General features: G+C 39.4%; 1 long non-coding RNA gene and 1 other non-coding gene across 2 annotated transcripts; both read left to right on the top strand.

The window, feature by feature from the left end:
• Positions 1 to 1,473: 1,473 nt before the first annotated feature.
• On the top strand, positions 1,474 to 18,052 carry LOC140689739 (uncharacterized). Its single transcript, XR_012064819.1, has 3 exons — positions 1,474 to 1,714; positions 6,604 to 6,727; positions 17,266 to 18,052. It is a non-coding gene; the product is annotated as an uncharacterized lncRNA (long non-coding RNA).
• On the top strand, positions 2,582 to 2,688 carry LOC116280111 (U6 spliceosomal RNA). The gene has a single exon (XR_004189445.1). It is a non-coding gene; the product is annotated as a U6 spliceosomal RNA (small nuclear RNA).
• Positions 18,053 to 18,369: the final 317 nt, after the last annotated feature.

Below are 18,369 nucleotides of genomic sequence, written 5' to 3'. Positions count from 1 at the left end.
ATCTATCTATCTATCTATCTATCTTTCTATCTACCTACCTACCTATCTGTCTGGCACAGGTTAGGGATTAGAGTTCCAATTCTACCTGTTTCCTTAAGCATTTCCCCCTATCAGGAGCTGTGTCTGATCTACACTTCGCCATTTCCCTCCTGCCGTCCCTCCCTTCCTCTCTCATTCACTTCTCTCTCTCTGTCTCTCTCTCGCCATTTCTTCCTTCTATCCTTCTGTTCTTCCATCGTTTCTTCCATTTAGCCAACAATTATTTATTAGGCCCTTACTATGTGCCAGGCATGGGGTTGGGTTAGGTGTTGATCAGAGTTTGGAACACTCTTTCTTCAGATGGCAGGGGAGAAAAAAGTAGGGCCTGAGCCCTCCCTTGCCACGGAGCTCTGTAGAAGCTCATAAATTCCAGTGCATGAGAGTCCATGTATACAATGCGAAAAAACTCTTACCATTTCTACTTTTGCTAATGATGAATGTAAGACTCTGGGGAAAGATAATCTGCCCAAGGTTATAAAATTATAAGTAAAGTTGGTGGGGGTGAGGGGGCGCTCCTTTGGGCCTTTAGACACAACTGGCCATGATTCTTCTGGATATGTTTTTGGTTTAGCTGAAGAAGGGAAAGAGAGGGGCAGTCATGTGTTACCAATCCTACTCAGTGGACCACAGCTGAAGGAATGGCTTTGAATCATAGACAGCATCTGGCTCAAAGCAAGGCATTCAGGGATTTTAGAATAAGTGATCCAGAGGAACATTAAGAAAAGTTGTTCAAAATTATGGTTACCAGGGGTAAAGGGGGTGGGAAGGCATAAATTGGGAATTTGAAATTTACACTTCCTGGGGAATGATGGAAATGTTAGCTACGTTGATTGTGGTGGTGGTTACATTGGTGTATACATCTATCAAAATTCATCAGATTGTATATTTGAAATATGTGTAGTTTACTGTACAGTAATCATACCACCATAAAGGTCTTAAAAAAAAAAGAAAAGTTGTTCATTCCTGCCTGAGTTTACTGACTGATGTGCATAAAATACATAAAAACAGGACAAGAAAAATGCACCTAAAGGAAAAAATGACTGATACAGCAAGAAAATCATGGGAATATAGGTATGTTATTCATTTGGAAGGCCAACTGCTAGCATAATACATACCTGTAAAACTGATTTATAAATTAATTCTCTAGGAAGAATAATCCAGTGGTTATTCTAGCAATGTTGATTGCCACAGATGTAAGAATGCAATAATAAAAAGAAGTAGGACAAAGAGAGCTAACCTGGAGTTTCTCAAACTCAAGAATATATTGAAACTACCTGGAGGGTTTGTTAAGACATGCATCAGTAGGCTCACCCCCAGAGCTTTTGATTCAGTACGTCTAGGGTGGGGCCTGAGAATTTGCATTTCTAATGAGCTCCCTGGTGAAGCTGAGCAGCCTCACCACCTGGGAGCACAGTGAGAACTCTTTGAGTTAGAGATCATCTTCAGGAAGAGCACAGAAAGGCATGGATGGCAAGAAGTATATGATTGAATGGTGCAGGCATCTGGTGTTAGGGACTTAAGAAATTGGGCTAGGCAGTGGAGAACTCTGAGTTAAAAAAAAAAAAAGGAAAGACAAGACATTTTCTAAAGCAACAGAAAGACATTAAATTTTTTGATGAGAAGCATGGTGGATCTGAAACAACCTGTGTTTCAGAAAGATAACTCCAGAGACAAGGTAAGGGGTCTAGGTCTTCTTGAAAGCAGAAGAATTTTCTTGGGTGGAATCGTGGCTATCCTGTGTCATTTCATGATAAAGTAAACTAAATGAGATAGAGAAATTAAGTGAAATGATACAAAATAAACTGACATTATCTTTTAAAAAGAACTCCAGTATTATCTAACAATATAATACAATTGATTTATTTTTAATTTAAGCAATATATATATACTTTTTATAAAAATTTTGGAAAATACAAAACTAGAGAGAAAAAAGGTCAATTACCCAAATTTTTACCAGTTCCAGAAAACAACTAGCAACTTTTTAGTATATTGTCTCAATCTTTTCTATGCATAAGAGTATTTTACTCTTTGTGTTGTGACCGCACTATAAATAAGTTTTTTCCTACCTAACTTTATAAAAATTTCTTTCTTAAGTCATTGTAAACTCCTGCTAAATACAATAGTTGCATACGAGTATGCTATAGCAGTTACTGATATTTGCCTAACAGTCATATTCAGGATTTTCCCTGCCTGCTGAATCTTGATGTTTTTAGGCCCATACCCCCCTTATTAGACTTAAGTAAATCTTGATTAACATAAAATAATCATGGTAGTTCCCTCTCGCCAGTAATTAATTTAATGGCTCTCCATCATGTTAGAAAATGTCAGTCTTTTCCTTTGACAAAGTTCTCCATGATGGTAGCAGGTTGAACAATGGCCTCCAAAGTTAAGGTCCTAATCCCTGGACCAGTAAATGTTACTTATTTGGAAAATGGCTCTTTCCAAATGTGATTAAGTTAAAGATCTTTTGATGAGTAGATTATGCTGAATTATCTGGCTGGGCCCTAAATGCCACCACAGGTGTCCTTATAAGAGAGAGGCAGTGCTTGATTCTGCAGCACATATACTAAAATTGGAACAATACACAGAAGATTATCAAGGTCCCTGCATAAAGATGATGTGCAAATTTGTGAAGTGTTCCATATTAAAAAAGAGAGAGAGAGAAAGAGGCAAGGGAGATTTCACACAGAAGAGAAGGTGATATGAAAATGGAGCAGAGAGAGATTTGAAGATTCTCCTCTAGAACCCCCCCAGAGGGAGCACGGCCCTATTGACACCTTAATTTTGACCCAGTGATACTGATCTTGGATTTCTTGTCTCCAGAACTCTGACAGAATAAATTTCCATTGTTTTGTGTCACCAAGTTTGATGTCATAGCAGCTGTAGACAACTAAAACAGTGACCTAGTTCAAATCTTTCTTGAAATGTTGTGTCCCAGTTCTGGTCAATCAGATATCGTCTATGGAATGGAAAGTTCTTTTCGGAAAAATGTTGCTCTTTAAAAGAAAGACGTGCAGGGAAAAAAAGTCTTATTTCTTCTGCTAAACGTTGTTGTATCTACATGTAACATTAGAACTGTGGGCAGCCATCTTGTGACTATGAGGCATGTCAGCCTGAGAATAAGCCAAAGAGGCAAGGATGGGAGAGCAGAAAGATAGAACAAACTTGGGCCTTGGGCCTAACATCATCAAACAGCTTTGATTAACCAGCCCTGGGACTTCCCTATGGTGAGACTTCTTACATGAGATAATCTTCTTCTGTGAGATTAATGTGACTTTTAGGCTATCTTTAGTTTGGTTTTGCCTTACTTTCAGCTGACAGCAACATACCAGATGCAAGCATCAAATGGATTATACTGTAACCTAGGAACTGGCAAACTGAAGGCCTGCAAACAGCTGCCTGGTTTTACAAGTAAAGTTTTATTAGAACACAGCCTCACCCAGAGACCACTGGCTATGCTCTTTTGCATCACAACAGCAAAGGTGAATAATTATGATGTAGATCAATTGGCCCACAAGCCTAAAATTATGCTATTTGACCCTGTAAGAAAAAGTTTGCAAATTTTTGCCATTCTTAAATACAACCATTCTTTTATTGTTGGAGATTATTTTTCTAGTTTGTTGAAAAATTATCTTCTTTACACAAGTTTTTAAACCTGTCACTTGGTCATATTTCTGCATATAAGACCGAGTGCTATACATAGAGAAAGAGTCCAATAAGAAAAGAAATAATACAGGCATGGAAACAATTTACAATCATCTCCTAGGTCATCTAGGATCTTATCAGAGTCTGCCAAGGATTGTGGCCAATGTGTGAGATTGCATTCTCCACCTATAAATAAGTACAGGTGACTAAAACAACTAAATTCAAAATTATAGCCTAATCTAGAAGAACAAGAAAACAAGACTTTCTTTCCCTATTTTAAGTTTAAATCAGCCAAACTAAACTTCCTCCCAGGCTGTTGGTGGAACTTACATCACAGTGAATGTTATTACAGCTGAGAGAGAAAGGGCCCTGAACCCAGTTTCCAGTAGGCAAGCTTGAAGCACCCTACTTCACAGATGCAATCTATGCTGGGGAGGTAACTACTATTTAGTATATAAAGCATGACTCAAATTGTATCATGTTAATGGAGCCAACTGTGTATTTACTGATGTTTGACTCTATGTCACATCTTCTCTCAATTAAAGAAGAAAAATGTCACTTCTTTTTAAAAAGTTCCCCAAACTGCACTGTGCTCTGAAGGCACCTTCCTTTAAGGGACCTGGTGGCAGGCAGTCCTACATTTAGAATTGTGGCTGCACAAAAGCAGGCTGCAGGAGGGAGTCACTGACCAAATAACCCTTTGAACTTCGCAGGAAAGTCAAGCTGCAGCTGCCCCCAACCAGACATTTCTACTGGCTTTCCCAGAAGCTGCTCGGGGGTGTCTATGGGTACAGACAGAACAAGATGTTTGCATCTCCTAACTTTCTGTAGGGGCTTCCAGGTTGCCCCAGAGGCAAAGCCCAAATTAAACTGGTGAGGTGCATAGGGACCTGAAATAATCCTTGAGGATGAGCTGCACCTTGCCCTTTTGTCAGGAGGAGTCATCTAGGATGAGCCTGGCATCCTGGAGGGAGTCCTGAGTGAACAACCCCTGAAGGCAAGGCTCCATAAATGCCCAGGATCTGGCGATGCTACACACACACGCACGCGCGCGCGCCCACACTCAGTGTTCCAGGCTCAGAATATGATCAATAGAGACAGAGAGTTTCAACTCCATGAATATCCAACAAGAATCAATAAAAGTGCTTTTGGAATGCTCCCATCTGGGACTTCCAGCCTGTACCACAGTTACTTCCTTTCCAAAACATCTGATACAGCAGCCTTCCACTTCCTTTTCCAAAGAATGCTGGACCTATGTTAGGTTTTCCATATCAACTGTGCAAAACAATGACTTCTCCCTCTTCATTTCTTAACTGAGACAGACATTAAAAATGTGTAAGTGAGAAAGCATTCATTTTATTGAAGGTTTTCAATTCTTGTAATATTTAAAGTAAAAATGATAACTCATAAACAACTGAAGTAAATAAATTTTTTGAGTTAAGACATTAAGAAAGGAGCAGTTAAAAACTGAAGCACCTTTCCCTTAATAACTTGAAAGGGCTTTTGTACACGTTATCTGCTATCTCACTTTAATTTTGATATACAGCCCTATAAAATGAGCAGAGATAAGTACTGTTTATTCAATAGCTAGTGATGCTCAGAGTGATTAAACAACTTATAAAGGTTGCATTGTTTCCTTGTTAACCATGTTTATGATTATTAAAGTAGTCTGTGCTTCCAATATTTTAAAAAACAGAAACTTAGAAAAATTTAGAAAACTATCCATTATCTCATAACTTAAACAAAAAGCCCTCAACCAAATAAAGGAGTCTGACTTGGCAGGAAGGTACGGATTTTACTATCAGACAGATGTACACAACCATCTGTAGTTTCAGAAAAGTTACTTGGCCCTCTCAGCCTCATTTTCTCATCTGTAAAATGGGCGTAGTAATATTGACCATGCAGGATTGTGGTGAGAATTAGAAATAAAATATACAAAGCTTCTGGAACATCATGGAGCCATAATAGATAGTAGTTATTCACATTTGTGGGTATTTTCTTCCAGGATGACATTCGGGCATCAGTTGTTTGGGTTTTATATTTAATTTAAAATACTTCTTATATACAATGTTCTATCACAATACAAAAATTTATAGACATACATTCTTTATACACAAACTCTTTATAGACATTACTGCTTAAGAGAAAGTGCATATACAATCTTCCACAAAAATAATCCCTATTGCTGGACATCTTCACTTTTCACTCTTAAAAATAACACTGACAAAAATCTTTATGCTAAAGCTTTGTCCACATTAAATGCTCAGGATCAATTTCCAGAAGTAGAATGAATGGGTCAAAGGCCCATGGTCCTTGTGTTCTAATTGCTTTCTAAAAGGACTGTACCAATTCTCACAATCAAAGCAGTTGAGAAGAGGGTCATCTCACCTCACTCTCACTAGTCTCTGTCTCCATCACTCTGGAAACCTGTGAAAACGTGGTCACAAGGAGAACATCTCTCTGGTTTTGATTTATGTTTCCTTAGTTGAATGATGTTCAGTGAGGTTGAAGTTTTCCAAATATACGTTAAGTTTATTTGCAAATTAATTGTTCTTTTCCCATTTTTGAAATATTAGTGATTTTCCTATAGATCTATGTAAGTTCATTACATATATGAAAAATGTGAACCTTGCTGAGTGACCTGTCACTAAGTCAAATAGGCAGGGACAAACAAGACAGCAATGACTGTGAGGGAAGGACTCTATCACAGGGGTCACTGGTGAACCTACTGGGTCCTCAGGCAAACTGGGCCCATGATTTCTTAAACTCTCTGAAGGTGTGCAGCTTCAAGAAAGTCAGGAAAGAGGGAGAGAATCACTTCACTAGCATTTGTTGAGTATTAAACCTGACTATTCAGTCTCCTATGCACCAGGTATTTACTGAGCAACTACTCAATGTCAGGTTTGTTCTAAATGCCAGGGATGCTACAATGAAGAAAAGAGATGGTGTCTCCACTTTCACGGAGCTTATTTACTGAATGCTTCCAGAGTGTCAGGTGCATTTCCAAAGGCCTTCTCATCTGTCACCTCAAGAACCCTATGTGGTAAGTATTACTATTCGTATGTTTTTCAAGTATGAAAACTGAGTCTCCAAAAGTTTCTTTTACTTGGTCAGCAGCAGACAGCAAGCAGTTTAGTGATAGAAGCAGGGTTTGAACCCAGGCACCCAGGCTCCAAATCCTACATGTTTTTACTATCCCAATAAATAAGACAAAACCTCAAGTACAGGCAGTCCTTGTGCAGTGCTGTAAAAATGACCTAGCAGGCTGAAACTGTGCAAAATAAGCTTAATAATCACTGGGGAAAATTACAATTGTTTGCTAACTTTTAGAAATCTTTATCAAAATGTTAAAAACACTCCAATTGCCAGTTATAAATATATATGGAAATAAAAAGATAGCAAAACAAGTATTTATTTAGCACACTGTAGTTTTTTTAACACCTTTATTGTGGTATGGTTCCTATACAGCAAACAACACATATTTCAGATGTACAATTTGATGAATTTTGATAAATGCATACACCCATGAAACCACCACCACAATCAAGATAGCTAACATTACCATCACTCCCCAAGAGGAAGCACACTGTAGTTTTAACAGATAGGAAAAACTGAGAATTAAAGTATTTTATTTCTTTGTAAAGACATTATCTAGAGGAATTAGAATGGTGTTGGTCTTCTTGTCATTTAACCTATAGTACGGAGTGAGTATCTTGTCTATGCCTTGGTAAATTGTCAGTCTCTTCTAAATTTAGATCTGCTTTTACCATTTTATCCTTTGCACTTTTAATGCCATGAAGTATCTGATAGTGTTTAATGTGTTTTTGGTTGGTTGTTTGTTTGTTTTTTTGCTGGTGTCACTTCCCCTAAGACATCTTCATCTTTTTGTCATTTTCGTCATTTATGGCAATAAGTTAACCTTCACTAAGTTCCTTCAGTTGCTTATCTTGAGTCTCTAGAATGGCTCCAGTGTCAACATTCCCATGCTCAGCTATATTTTCTAACTCCATTTAGATTCAATTTAATTTTATTTACTACATTATCACTTTTTCTTTCTTTCTTCCCTTCTGTTTTTGTTGGCAAATCATTCCACTGACTATCCATTTTTGTAAAATGCCACATAGGTTATCATTGGAAGACAAGGAGGCAATCCAACTACACACTTTGCTGTCCATGTGTAAACTGAATAACAGATGCACAGTGTCCAGTCATCTACAGAGTTTGAAAGAAGTGGCATAATTGGTAAATACTTATGGTGAGGCATATATTTAGAAGTGATGAGCTCACCACTTCTTAAATATATCCCCTGACAAGTTAGCACCGAAGTTTGTACTTTATGGAGGTACTCACAGTTCATACACCAGGGTATATGAAACACGTTGCTGGCAGAGACTGGTTTTATTTAAATAAACTAACTACATTTTGCTGACTGAAATTCACACATATTGGAATCCTGCAAAATGAGGACTACTTGTATTATCTTTGGGTTTCTTGGCACTGGGTCTTGCATAGTGAAATGATAGCACTTTTTTAAATGTTTTTGTTGAGTTACAGTCATTTTACAATGTTGTGTCAAATTCCACTGTAGAGCACAATTTTTCAGTTATACATGAACTCTTTTTTTCACTGTGAACTACCACAAGATCTTGTATATATTTCCCTGTGCTATACAGTATAATCTTGTTTATCTATTCTACATATGCCTGTCAGTATCTACAAATTTTGAAATCCCAATCTGTCCCTCCCCACCCCCCACCCCCTTGGCAACCACAAGTTTGTATTCTATGTCTGTGAGTCTGTTTCTGTTTTGTATTTATGGTTTCTTTTAGATTCCACATATAAGCGATCTCATGGTATTTTTCTCTTTCTTTCTGGCTTACTTCACTTAGAATGACATTCTCCAGGAACATCTATGTTGCTGCAAATGGCGTTGTATTGTCGGTTTTATGGCTGAGTAGTATTCCAACATATAAATATACCACATCTTCTTTATCCAGTCATCTGTGAAGGATATTGAGGCTGTTTCCACGTCTTGGCTGTTGTAAATAGTGCTGCTATGAACATTGGGGTGCAGGTGTCTTTTTGAAGTAGACTTCCTTCTGGATATATGCCCAGGAGCGGGATTCCTGGGTCATATGGTAAGTCTATTCCTAGCCTTTTGAGGAATCACCATACTGTTTTCCACAGTGGCTGCACCAAACTGCATTCCCAACAGCAGTGTAGAAGGGTTCCCTTTTCTCCACAGCCTCTCCAGCATTTGTCATTTGTGGAGTTTTGAATGATGGCCATTCTGACTGATGTGATGTGATACTTCATTGTAGTTTTGATTTGCATCTTTCTGATAATTAGTGATATTGAGCATTTTTCATGTGCCTATTGATCATTTGTATTCTTCCTTGAAAAACTGCTTGTTTAGGTCTTCTGCCCATTTTTGGATTGGGTTGTTTGTTTTTTTCTTATTATGTCGTATGAGCTGCTTATATATTCTGGAGATCAAGCCTTTGTCGGTTTCATCATTTGCAAAAATTTTCTCCCATTCCATAGGTTGTTGTTTTGTTTTACTTATGGTTTCCTTTGCTGTGCAGAAGCTTATAAGTTTAATTATAGGTTTAATTAGGTCATTTGTTTATTTTTGCTTTTATTTATATTGCTTGGGTAGATTGCCCTAGGAGAACAGTTTTGAGATGTATGTGAGATAATGTTTTGCCTATATTTTCTTCTAGGAGGTTTATTGTATCTTGTCTTATGTTTAAGTCTTTGATCCATCTTGAGTTTATTTTTGTGTATGGTGTAAGGGAGTGCTCTGGCTTCACTGATTTACATGCTGCTGTCCAGTTTTCCCAACAGATAGCTCATTTTAAAGAAGACAACATTGATTTTATTTTGCCAAGTTATTTCTTTCCATCCTATAAAATAGCAGGGTGTGGCCACAGAATGCACTATTGTTTAATCATTCTGTTGAAAATCCAGTCCACATATCTTTTCTCCTCACCCCCATGGACCTGCTCTTTTAGGATAATTCCATCTAGCTTACAAAGTAGTAGTGAAGTTATTTCCTGTCTTCATGAAAAACACTTCCATCCTCTCCCTGCCCCGGGGGAGGAAATGGAAAGAGAATACTTATCCATCACAACAGGATATAGAGCTATGTACCTGGGTCCTCCCCCATGTCTCAGATTTAGTACAGTCATAACTCAGGCACAAATCTAAGCAATATGCCATATGTGCAGGCCCCAAGAGAAATCAGAACAAGCCTGCAGGAAGTTAGGCAGGAGAGCAAGCCCCAAAGACACTGAATTATCTTTGCTTCAATATTCCATTTCCTGTGTGGCCTGGTTTTCATGGGACTCTACATACATCAGTGCAAGGGGTGGGTTTGAGGGCATGGAATCTGCATTTGTCTCATCCTGGTGCAGATAATATTGTTAAAGGGAGAAGAGGAACACTAGGAGGTAGGGGTGCAGGAAAAGGGAAGAGCTAGGGCTGCCAGGATCAGAGTGCATGCTAAGATCATCATGGTTGGACCGAAGTGTGTAGTAATGTGAGAGTGTTTTGGCTAGCATTTCCCAGAGGCTGATCCTGAACGCAAGTAGTTAATTTGGGTGGCTGTGCCAGAAAGACCAGGAGAGTGGGGAAAGCAAGGAAGTTATATAGAATATGTTAAACAACAGGTTGCTAATGTGGGCAACCAGGGCTGAGTCACCCTGGGGGACTCTGTGGAATAATGTAGAACATGCCATAGAGTTGCATGTCCCTCACTCAAGGGACAAGAACGCTACTGAGGACAGCTCAACTTCCTGGTTGAGGGCTCCTTGCTGTCTTTTAACTTTTCAGCATGTATGGTCTGCCCTGCATGTAACAGAACACACCCCAAGAGGCCAGAGGAAGCCTAGAGGCAGTCATAGATGCTTGCAGTAAAAATCCATCTGAAGTATACAAAATGATGAGTACCAATGGATTAAAGTAGAGCATCAACAGTGTCTGCTGTTGGGTTACAACTATGGGCTAGGCACTGTCTGAAGCATTTTGTATGTATTAACTCATTAATACATGAAGCCTCCAACACACCTACAAAGTAGGTAATATTATTATCTTTTTATAAATTAGGCACAGAGAGGTTAAGTAACTCGCCCAAGCTCACAGGCTAGCAATTGGCAGAGGAAAACGATACAGTAAGGTTCCATGTAACCTCTACACCATATTGCCAATATCCTCTGCAATACATACTTGATCTTCTCTACTTCCTTTGTTTTTCCATAAACTCTCTTAGATTTTTAGGCTCACTGTATGGCTGTGGAATAGGTTCATTTTTAAATAGGATAAATGAACAGCATTGAGTGGAGCAAGGCACTTTACATGAACAGGGTTCCCAAGAGTGTAAGGTAACAGCCAGTCCTGGACAGGATTGGGCTTATACATAAGGAAGAAACACTCTTTTCTTACTTAAGCCACTGTGTTTGGGAATCTTGTCATTACAATGACCCAATGTGTATCCTAACTAATACACAGGATACTGTTGGAGTTTTAGCTATGGCTCCCAGATACCAAACACAAAAGAAGACAGGTGGACCCAGCCCTGCCTGAGACCCTACACGGGAGGAGCTGAGTTAGCATCTATGTACTTGCTTTCCTGCCCTGGTTGGTTGTGCATGTTTCCTCTGCTTTGACTAAAAGACGGCTCAGCCTCTTCTAGAGTTCCCTTTCCTCACACAGGGAGCCAGTACAGGAGACCACATGATTAAGTCCTCTTTGGTTCCTCCACAAGTCACTGCTTGATTTCAAGTCTGCCTCACCAAACCAGTCCTGAGGTCTCTGTGCCCAGAGCTGTCAGCAAACCTCCCACTCCCTGTTTGTGTTGGCTTGTGTCACCATGCCGTGCTGGAGGTGTCGGCTAAAGCTATTTACTGGCTCCATTTAAAAACACCTTGAGGTGTTCTTAAAATTCTGCTTTGAGCAGCAATATGGACAGGGATGGCAATGAGGCACAAAAGTAATAGAGATAAACAGAACAGAACAAAATGTAATCATATTGTAATGAAATCACATGGAACAGCATGAAGGAACTTTTGAAAAAGTGGTATGTTATTTAAACCCATATGCATATATGCACATTTATATACATATTTGCACACATATATATGTATATGTACACACATGTGTAATTTTAGGAGATTTTTATGGAGCTCATCCATCCACACCATAGGCCATGTCCCAGGCTAAGTACAAATCCACTGCATATTCCTTTAGGCTAAAACAACTGAAAAATAGTGGACTTAAAATATTAGTTTAATATGCTCAAAAAATAATAGCATCTAAAATCAGATTCTTATTGCAAAAGCTGCCACATGAGCTTCCCTGCTGACTTTTGCCTACATCTGATAGCGAGATGTGGGCAGAACCAGACCATACAAAGCAAAGGGCTCAAAATCGGCTCACTTAGAATCAGCAACTGCCCCAGTTAAAAAAGTTCTTGTCCAATCTCCAAAACACAAAGACTCATAGAGGAGAAGATTACAAAGCTAGTCAGTGGCAGAATCAGGGCCAAGGTCTCTCTTCTATGCATCATGGCACCTCAGTGGTCTCCCAACTTCAGTATTCTTTCTTTACGATGTGCTGCAACAGTGCGTTAGAGGGAAACTCTGAGACATAGACTCCCTCACTCTCCACCACCCTCTTATTTCCTAGAGTCATAGCACCCTACCACCTGCCTTATCCAACTCTGACCCATGGGAACTGGCCACTTGTCTGCTCTAATGTGGGTGAGGACTAGTCAGAAGAGCAAGTTAAGAGGGAAGTCAGGAAAGAAGTCAGGCATGCTCGCCTTTACAGGTGGGGAAGCCGAAGCAACAATGACAGGAGAATCCAGCACTGCCTCCCTTCTGCAGCCCAAGAACCACATCTAGGCGTCCACATCTCTGCATCCCATGGGCTGGCACACAGTCTCTGTCTTGGATTGAAACTGTGAGCACTAGAACTCACTGTCTGTAAATTCTTTCTCCCAAGAGATAAATGAACTTACTAAGAGTTTCTAGAAGTCACTTAAAAGGGGGGCTTGTGACCCAAGCAGAAGAGTGCTGTGTGGGTTTTGCTCTTCCTCTGAAGTGACTCTGTAAGAAAGCAGCTTGCTTGAACCAAGGCATTAACATTCTTCAGCTCCGAGGTAGGTACAAATTCTCTTGCCAGAGTGACCCACAAAAAGCCAATGTTGATGGGACATGAGTTCCTTCTACCTGGAAAAGAAGGGTCTTGCTCCTGATGAGTTAGGAGGGGATAGGGCAGGAATATGAATAGTCCTTGGTCTGCAGTCATTATCAGTAACAGCATCTATTCTCAACCCTCACCCTAGCAGCGTTTCTTAAACTGACATTTGATCATTGTTTAAACAGTTATTATAATTTCAAAAAACACTTAGGAGCTTGTGATCATGATTATCACTTGGTGATCATTCTCGTTTACGACTTTAAAATGTAATCATACTGAAGTAAACCCCTTAAAAGATAAGAAATGGAGCACATTAGCATTGGTCTTTGTCTCTTTTTGATTAATCTAAATATGTTCTCAAAGCACTTCTTAGGAGGACCCAGAGACATGTGAAGTGTTTAAAGTACCACACCCCTAAGTCCTTTGATTCTTGGCTATGGGTCAGTAGGCTGGTATTATTCAACCCAGGCATACTTGGAAAATGTAGCTAAAGGACTGACAAATATGGAAGATCTAAAATGGATATTATACCCGTGTAAGTCTGAATTTCATCAAAGGACTATAAAAGGGGGAAGATTAAAGAAATAAAGTATATTGCCTAACTATGTGTTAGGCACTGTCCTGAGTGCTTTATATATAACTTATTAAGCATCATAACAATCCCATGCACTAGGTACTATTTGTCCCATTTTACAGATGGGGAAGTTGATAACCAGCATGGTGAGGCAACTGACTCAAGGCCACTGAGCTATGAACTACGTACATGGCAGTTAGGAATTAAGTCAAGAATGTGTGACTCTAGATCATATGCTCTTAACAGTATTTCATATTGCCTCTCAGTGCCAAGAATACAAGTGCTATTCTTAAAATAAAATATAACATTTTGAGGTGTGTTCATTCATTTAATATATATTTACTTCATACTAGGAGCCGAGGATACAGACAGTTGAAAATGACTAAGTTCCTGTTCTATGGAGTTAAAAATCTAATTGTATAGATGAGAATTGCATGGAACAAAAAATAATCATAGAAATAAATAAAATTAATGTAAGCTGTGATAAGTGCTACAAGAGAAATGAAGATCCTAAGATATTAAATAAGGGAGGGGATTCTCATCACCTAAGATCTCCAAGGAAAGCTTGGCATGGGATTGCATGCAGGTAGTTTATTTGGGGAAGCAACCCTAGAGAAGAGGAGTGGGGAACAGAGAAAGAAAAATTAAGAGCAAAACCCCAAATTAGGGTATAGTCTCAAGTTGGTCACTGCTGTGGTCCATGGGGGATCCTATTGGGACACTCAGGAACCATATAGCATGTGCCTCAAAAATGTCCACCTGAGGGACTAAAGGGAGAAGCACTGGCCTAGCAGCTCCCAAGGGTCATGTGTCATCAATTCCTTCCCATTCCCAGGCTGTGCATGTGAAGCTCCCACTGCAGAATCAGAGAAAACCTCGAGCAGAAACCAAAAGAAGTCAGGAATAGCTGAGGCAAGGTGCTGGCAGGTGACACTTGGGCAAGGCCACTGCTGTCACAGTGACCGGTGTAAGAGGTGGGCTGAGATGACTTCATTAGGTGGACGGGTCAGAGAAGGCTCCTCCATGGAAGAGCCTTCTTGGCTGAGATCTAGAGAAGAGAAGGAACTAGAATAGCAATAGAATAGGGAGAAGAGCATTTTCAGGCACAGGAAACAGCATGCTGGAAGGCCCTGTTCAGGTACTGAAAAATCAGCATAGCTGTGGTAAGGGGGTGAGGTAGTTCAGGATGTTAGAGTAAGGACAGAAACCAGATCATGCAGAGCCTTAGAGGCATGATAAGGATTTTATTTTAAGTGAATAGATTGACAGTACTATTGACCAAAGTATACTACTGTACGGGGGCCAAGAGCAAGGGCTTCCCTCAAAGTTAGGGCAGGGCAGACGGCTTGTACTGAGCTGCAGAGCTGGGGTCAGTAGGCAGGAATGCACTCTCCAACACATTGTCCGTGTGAAGAACTTAGAACCAAAACTGGGATGGGACCAGGAGCAGGACTGGATGGATACTGCTTGAGGAACTCCTAAGAGCCAGAGGGCCTTAATTTCCTTTGTCTGATGTCAGTATTGATCACCATGTAAAAGAAAATCTTAAATCTCCAGGATTTGGGAGAACAGGAATTCTGAAAGTAACTGGGGGCTCCTGAGTCTCTTTCCTTAAGTTGCATTTTCATCTTTCCCTGGGAAATCTTTTTCTTTGATTTCTGTCGCAACTGCTGTGCTGGGCCCAAAGGGAGGCATTAACATTCTGGTCCAAGCCTCAACAAAACACCGTTCCCTTGAGGTGTTTGTTGAACAGGAACTGCCTGTCTATGTTTATTTAAGCATATTTGCCACATGATTAATGAGCAACATGAAATGCTTATACCTGGGAATCATTAAACAGGTAATCTCCATTTCCCTTGCCTACCTGACCTTTTCTTAGCTTACAGATACATCAATATACATCCTGGGTCTGTAATACCTTTTATGGTTGTGTTAGTCAGAGTAGGCTAACTGCTAAACAAGAGTAAAATTCTAGTGGCTTAATGCAACAAAAGTTTATTCTCATTCCTGTCCCAGTCCCATGCAAGACTGCAGCAAAGCTCTGTTCCACACAGTCACTTGGGGATCCAGGCTCATTTCTTCTTCTTTTTTTTTTTTAAATTAAAGTACAGTTTACAATGTTCTGCCCATTTCTAGTGTAAAGTATAATGTTTCAGTCATACACATACATATATATATTCCTTTTCATTTTTTTCATTATAGGTTATTACAGGATATTGAATATAGTTCCTTGTGCTACGTAGTATAAACTTGTCATTTATCTATTTTATATACAGTAGTTAGTATCTGAAAATCTTGAACTCCCAATTTATCTCTTCTCACCCCCTTTCTCCCCTGGTAACCATAAGTTTATTTTCTATGTCTGTGAGTCTGTTTCTGTTTAGTAAAAAATTTTATTTTTGTTTTTGCTTTTTTTAGATTCCACATCTGAGTGATATAATACGGTATTTTTCTTTCTCTTTCTGACTTACTTCACTTAGAATTATAATCTCCAGGTTCATCCATGTTGCTGCAAATGGCATTATTTTATTCTTTTTTATGGCTGAGTAGTATTCCATCACATAAATATATCACAAATTCTTTATCTAGCCATCTGTTGATGGACATGTAATTCCTCCTTATAGTCCCACTTTCTTCTCAGTCTTTGAAATCATCTCCATTTGGCCATCAGAGGAGTAGAGAGAATGTATGGGAAAGGTGCCTCTGCTCTTAAGTGAGGCATGTTCACTCTGATGAGAACAAGTCTCAAGGCCCACCTGATGCACAGGGATTGAGAAATGCCATCAATCGGGAACCCAAGAAGAAAAGAGGACCTTGCATGTCAGCACCAGCAGCCTCCACCACAGTAGTAAAGGGTAACAAAGCACCTTTCTAACAGTCCATGAAAAATATGAAAACTGCAAATGCACTTCATCATGTAATAAAAGGCAGTGACAAAGAAGTATGCTTGGCTTCCTAAAATGCATAACTTGGGTCATCTTTGGTTTTTTTTTTTTTTTAGGAAAAAAAATTTAGGTGTATTTTACTTAGTTGAGAAACTTCCAAGCTTGCCCTTTTTTCCCTTTCTTTTTTAAATTACGGTAAAATATATATAACAAAGTTTACCACCGTAACCATTTTTAAGTGTACAGTTCATTAAGTGTTAAGTACATTCACACTATGCTACTAATCTGAAGAACTCTTTGCATAATCTCAGAGTAGGAAGTTAATATTCAAGAAAATTAACAAAATCTATGTTTGCAATCTCCCACATAAAGACTAAACACTTTTTAAGAGTTCTGTGACAATAATGGTATTTTGACTTCATATCAATTTTCAGTATATTGATCATTATTGAGGAGTATTACTTACGCTTCTGTTTGTTTGTGTTTCAATTGTGATACAATATAGAACTCTGAAACCAGAGTGAGGTGAGCCTCAGAGGGTCTGCATAAACAGGAGAGGATGTGGAGAGGTGTGTAATCGAATTGATGTCTGATACACTACATGAATTCTTCCCTGATTTTCCCTTTGATTTTCCATAGTTCTTGTTTCATAACATGACAGACTCTGAATTCAAAGAGATCTTAAACCATCCATGCCTGCAAAGCCTACCATGGTTTCTCTCATGTTGCCTTAAATTATAGTCTTCTGTATATAATTCTTTACTGGGCCTCACCAGCCCATGGATACAGTGGGCTTATCCTACTGCAATACTCAGAATTTACAGGCACCCATATTTCGACTCACTTTCAAATCTCACCCAGAGGAAAGTCAATACACAGCATTCCATATGGGTTCACTGTGCTGCTGTTTTCCTGCTCTAGATCTCCATCAAGGGGTCTCTTCTGGAACCTCTCCCACTGCCTCCACTGCTGCTGCCTGGTACCATGGACAATGCTGAGACCCTACCCGAGGAGCCAGCACCTAGGAAGTGTTCCCCAGGCTGTGACCTCTCCTGATGTGTGACCTGCTCTCCCCATGGATCAAAGCTTGACCATAATCCATGCAGAACTGCAGAGCAGGTCATCCCTCCATATTTCCTGGAAGCTGGAGAGCCCTCTCCCGGTAGAACACATTCCCATCCCACATACCAAGCCTGAAGAATAGCCACTGGCTTGACCTCTTTGTTCCTCTCTCATGCCCAGGGATCCCCAAGGACTGAGCACAAACCCCACCCTTGCTGACTCTTTCCCCCTCACAACAAAGAAACTCAGGGAGAGAGTTTCCCAGCCCTATAGTCCTTCATGTAGCCTCTGGTATGTCTGAGTCTCAAGTTGATGTACTTTTCCTTTTTAATCTTCCCTGGGCATCATAAGTTCTCTGAGGACAGATGAACTTGTGTCGTTTTTGTCCACAGCACAGAGAATCACAGCTATTCACTGCCTGACAAAGAATGAATAAAAGAACAAAGACACCCATTACACAGTTTCCTTGGCCATTCCAAGACAAGGTAGTAGAAAGCTGTCGTATTGTCTCCAAAACAACTGTTTTTCACACATGTAGGAGTTTTATTTATATAACTTGTCTTGTTTCTGATTTCTCCACATCTGTCATTTTCTACTAAACGACTAGAAGTTAATATTCACCAGCCCTGTGGAATAAAAAACGTTACCAGCCTCCACTGGAATGATTGTTTATGTTTTCTACACAAATAACAGTAATAGTTTTTTAATTTCTAAATTTTAATTAAGTCAGTTTACAATGTTGTGTCAATTTCTGGTATACAGCATAATGTTTCAGTCATACTTATACATATATATATTCTTTTTCATGATAGGTTACTATGAGATATTGAATATAGTTCCCTGTGTTATATAGTATAAACTTATTGTTTATCTATTTTATATATAGTAGTTAGTGTCTGCAAATCAAATAATAGTAATATTGTTTTTAAAAAGTCCAACCAAGATTGCCCCTTCCATGTGCTA

The sequence above is a fragment of the Vicugna pacos genome, chromosome 3 (assembly GCF_048564905.1).
Source record: "Vicugna pacos chromosome 3, VicPac4, whole genome shotgun sequence".
NCBI lineage: Eukaryota > Metazoa > Chordata > Mammalia > Artiodactyla > Camelidae > Vicugna > Vicugna pacos.
The sequence above is the reverse complement of the archived record's forward strand: the minus strand, read 5'-3'. Positions and strand labels throughout refer to the sequence as shown.